Consider the following 5,174-nt stretch of genomic DNA (forward strand, 5'->3'; position numbering starts at 1 on the left):
TGTGCAAACCCTTGGTGTTTTGGGGAGGAGGACAAGCTGTGTCTGCCCACCAGCCCACCCAGCACCAAGTGTGAGCCGGAGAGGATGTCCAGCTGCTGAGCCCTCAGCCAGGCCAAGTCCTTGGCTTCCCCGTGAGCCTTGCAGCCCAGGTGGCCTCATTCCCTCACCTGGCCGCTTGCAGGGGGAGCCTGAAGTGGGGCTCACCTGCAGGGTCTCACCTGGGAGACCCGCTTCCTGAAGATCAGACAGGCTCTCCTCTCCCATCCCAAGTGTTGCTGCTGGGCAGTGCGGTAGGAAGCAGGCAAAGGGAATGTGCCTGCTGCTGCCTCCTTTGCTCCCTGTTGGGGTGGAGGTAGGACCTGCCATTGCCCCCCTCCTGCTTGCCTCTCTTCTGTCTGTTTTGGTGAGGAGGAGAGGTGGGGAGGTGTCAGGGCAGGCACGTGGAGGCTGGAGGGGGTTGAGGACTCTTTTCCAACTAGTGCAAAAGCTGTTTCCCTTGAACCACTTGTGAGGGCAGAGTCAAGAGCAGCTGGAGTATCCTTAGGTCTCCTCTGCTTTTTGAAGAAGAAGACAGAAGGCAGTTCTGCTGTGGCCCAAAGGGAAATCTCTTCACAGCTCCTGGGGGGTTGCAGGGTGAGAGCTGCGTGCGGTACCTCTCACTGTGGGCAGCTGTGCCATGCTGGGCTACAGAGGGCTGACAGAGGGTTTGAAAAAGAGTCCGGGTGTCCTTGTGGTCAGTGGGCTTTCCGGGCTGAGAGGGCCTTGGTGACCATCAGTGGGGTTCAGAGGAGCTCACCTCTGCTTGGTAACAGAGGGGAAGTGGTGCGTCCAATCTTTTGAAGGCTGCAATTCTGAAGTTTCCTACAGTGGCAGCCTCTTCCTTTGCTGTGTTTCAGGACAGAAGAAATGAGCTGTGATGGGTGGTGACAGGAGCGGGCAGCTGGGTGGGTGCAGAGGTGGAGGGGTGAGCGCTTGGAGAAGATGGTGCTTCACTGGCTCCCAGTGTATTGGGGCTTGTTATGTCTCTGACATGTGCCACTATCTGGGGACCAGATAAGTTGGGAAATGGCTCTAGGTGGCCATGCTTGAGCAGGTGGTTGTCCCAGATGACCTCCAGGGCAGGGGGCAGGCAGTACCTGCATCTCCGCACTCCCCAACCCGTGTGTGGGGACAGCTGAGGCAGCGATAGAGGGGGGTCAGAGAAGCCAGCAGCATTTATCTCCCCCTGGCAGGAGTCAGGCTCCCGCAGGAGTGACCAGGTAGGAGGTGTGGGGGGCTGCACCTTGGGTGTGCTGAGCAAAATTGGCACTTCTTAAACCCTAGTCTGACACAGGAGATGGTGGTGGCCCACCAAAGGAGACTGTGGTGGAGTTCAAGGTGACTCAAATGCTGTGGTTTGGTTCTATTTTTAAAGATGTTTTTAATGGTAGCAAAATGGGGTCTTGCAAAGCTGGAATGCACCCACACATGCAAAGGGGGCCAGGATGCCTGCAAAGCTTTGTGGGGTGCTGAGTGAAGCTGATCTTGTGGCTCAGCTCAGGCCTCCAGAAGCAGGTGTCCTGTGTGGTCCCCTGTCACCAAGCCTGTGTCTGGTGGCTCCACGTTCCCCTTCTGAAGTGGCATTTTCAACAGCATGGGCCTTTGCCTTCCATGGCAAGAGCCATGGTAAGGAGCTGGGAGGGTTTCCCGGGATGCCCGATGCTCACAGGTCCCTTAGCTCAGCTGGAACTTGCGTGGGAGCATGCTGAGATACTGGCAGCTTTTACTGCAACATCTGAATAGCTCAAATTAAAATGGGTTGTGAAATACCCCCATTTGTCTCATTTGGGGGCTCCACATGGCCTCTGCCAGCGTGGGGCTCTGTGGCCACTCAGTGCTTTCATTGGCAGCTCTCAGGAAAGTGGGACTCAAGCCTACATAGCACACAAAACCCAAGGGTAGGTGTTAAGAAATAGCAACATAACAAGTGCAATGAAAAAAACATTTACAGCTGTGTCATTAAGGATTTTAAATGAAACTCAGACAGAGAGCATTGGTCTCCAGCTGCAGGACAGCTTCTGCAGCTTTACATCAAGCCATGTTGCTCCGGGATGAGCAGGACCCTGCATCCCTCGAGGCTTTAGATGCTTTGGAGGAATCCACCTGCAAAGAAAAGACACAGACTGGCTGTGCTGGGTCTGACCACAGGTCCATGTGCCCTCCTGTGGAGGCTGCCACCAGCAGATGCCCAGAGAAGACTGTATGAACAGAGCACATATACCGGGTACACCCTATATACTATAAACCTTACACACACAAGCTATATATACCCAGAAGATTTTACTTGCCTACTGTATGTCCCACAGCTGAAGGTTTCCTGCAGCAAAGCTGGTGTGTGTGTGTTTAGCAGCCTTGGATGAGTTTCTACTCTGTGACTGTGTGCATGTGGGGGTAGACAAACTTGCTAAGGCAAGAGGCCAGTCTGGGAGCAGTATGGGTATCCCAAGCGGTACTGGAGAACTGCGACACTTGCTCTGCATGGTTAAATGTTAAAAGCCGCTATCTCTGCTCCCTGTTGGTCCCTGGTTAATTAAGCAGCTCATGCACACCAACGGGAGCAGCTCTGTGGCACTGGGATGCCTGTGAGAGCCACGCTTGTCGACTCCCAAGCCACTGGCTAAATCCTGAGCCCCGTTCCCCTCCTTGGCTTCCCGCATGGGCTGTCAGTGTCCTGTGAGGGCTCAGGGCGTTGGGCAAATCCCAGCCCTTATAGAAACGTACAGGAATGTTCCATTCGCCACAGCTGTTCATTCATCACTGAGGGTGGCCAGTGCTGGCAGGACAGACTGGGAGCCCTGCACAGCTGAGTTTAGGGGATGAGACACTGCTCTGCACAGGGTAGGTCTGATTTGGGTTTGGAGGGGTGTAGCTGAAGGGCTGTGCTTGTAGGTGGCTGGGTGTGGGGGTCCCCGATGCTGGGGTCTTGCAGCCTACCTCTCTGCCTGGAGACGGCTTTCAGGTCGCAGGTACTGGTGGGCAGCTTGCAGGTGTAGAGCCCCAGGCAGCCGCTGCAGTCGGAGGGCTTCTGGCAGGGCCGGGACTGGATACCCTGGGAGGGAAGGTCGAGGGGATGGGGAGAGGTGGTCACGGTGTGGATATCCAGCCTTGGCCCAGCCCTGGCCTGGGACCCCCTCCCAGTCAAAGCCGGGTCATCGCTCTCTGCTCATGCCGTTGAGAGCCCCGGCCCCGAGGAGCCTGTGCCATACACAGGCTCGAAGAGGCAACTTTCTGAGCAGGCTTGGGCTGCCTGAGGGCAAGCAGCCTCTCGTAAAGTCAGAAGGTTTCCTTTTGGGGTGTGCATGCCCCACAGCTGGTTAGTCAGTCATTTTGGGTGATGTGAACTGGTCAGCCCCGGGACTGTGCTTGCCAGGGGCTGTCGGCTCCAGCACTCTCCAGCTGACAGCAGTGCGATGCCTGGGGGTGAGATGAGCTCAAAAGAGCTTCTTCCTCTCCTCCAGACAGGCAGGCTGGAGAGAATCTTATTAGAGAGCAAAGCCAAGTTGCAGAAGATTATATGGTATAATGGAATGAGCATTTGCTGCTGGACATTTGGTTTCCATTTAAAAATGGTAAAATAATGCGCTAAAACCTGCACTAGCCAGTACAAGCTGCTCACCAGGCTATAGAGCAGCAGCATCAGGTAAGGAGCTGGAGAAGTCGGGGCCCGAGGAAGCAGTTTCAGGGGCAGCTCATTACTGTTTTTATCAGACAGCACACTAAGCAACAGGCCCCCACCGAAAAACACCCCCCACCCCACCACCACCTCTCCCCTCTCTCTGCAATGACACCCACCCTGGCAGAGGATCGTCCAGCGCAGAGTCACCCACCTCATGGTTCAGGCAAGCTCTACTTGTGTCCCACCAAAAGGCGGTCTGGGTTTGATAAATGAGAAGTTGCTTATTTTTCAGGTGCTGTGCTGAGCCCACAGGGCAGGTTTCCCGCAGGCAGGGAAGGTCTGTGCCTCACTCCAGGCAGCACTGTGAGGAGCTGCTCCCATCACCGCAGCGAGGGGTGTCAGGGCATGGTACCCCTGTGGTAGAGCTGGGAGAGCTTTATGGTAACGCTGCTGGGATGGTGATCGTAAGACCCTGGGGTCCAGGGAGTGTTGCAGGTGCTGGGGCTGGAGCAGGACTGTCCTTGCAGCACAGGGGACAGTACATAGGGACAAGTGCAGCAAGACCTGTGCTTGCCTTCTGCCTGCTCGCTGCCTGCATGAACGGCCACAGGCTCTGCTCCCAGCCTTGCCAGGTACTGGGGGTTTTAGGGTTATCTCTGCCCACCACCCTTGTCTGCACCACAAGCTGCACACTGCTGTGCAACCATGTTGTGGCTGGTGCTTTCACGCTCGGCTCATGAGGAATGGTCCAAAAGTGACTTTTCCACCCAATGTTTGCAGGGATGTGGCACGCTCAGCACTTGCTCCTGCTTCCCTCAGTCCTGCCTGCTTTTTATGTCCCCATAGTGCCATGGGAACTCCCTCGACTCTGTGTGGGGGTGCTGAGGCTCAGGTGTGCATGGGGAACTCAGTTTTGAATCTGGAGAGCTGGCTGAGTTGCTCAAGCAGCTACTGCCAGCGTGAGGGCAGATGGTAGCAGCCCCTGGGCATGTAGCAACCCTCTGCCTGGAGGGGAGGTGCCGCTTCAGCCCTGCTCTCCCCAAACCCCAGCCTTGGCTGCCTGGCACGGGTATACAGCTGTCCAACTGCATGCGTTTGGGTGGGAAAACTGCTGGGAGCACCAGCCGCAGGGCAGATGGAGGATGCGCCGGGAGGATGCTCTCATCTCCCTGCATGGCAGTGTGGCAGCGCATTTGGGGCTGTCCCGGCTGGTTTTGGCATCTTTGCAGCGGTGACACTGTTTGCACTCAGGACCTGCTCCTTGCTACACACTGCACAGACCCACCGGGGCTGCTGCTAGCTCCCTGTTACAAGTGCTGGGAGCTGGCAACATCGTGCCCACCCTGGAGAAACACATGGAGCTGTGAAGCTGAGGGAAGGGCCCATTTCTTTGGCCCCATCCTCTTCGTTAGGCGTTTGCAATTATACATGGCTCCTCCATGCCCTGCAGATGGGTCAGCCAAAGGGGCTCACCATGCTGCCTGACCTGAGGGCTGGCACCTCCCCTCACTCCCATCCC

This window comes from Pterocles gutturalis, unplaced genomic scaffold (genome assembly GCF_000699245.1).
Source record: "Pterocles gutturalis isolate BGI_N339 unplaced genomic scaffold, ASM69924v1 scaffold1778, whole genome shotgun sequence".
Classification (NCBI taxonomy): Eukaryota; Metazoa; Chordata; class Aves; order Pterocliformes; family Pteroclidae; genus Pterocles; species Pterocles gutturalis.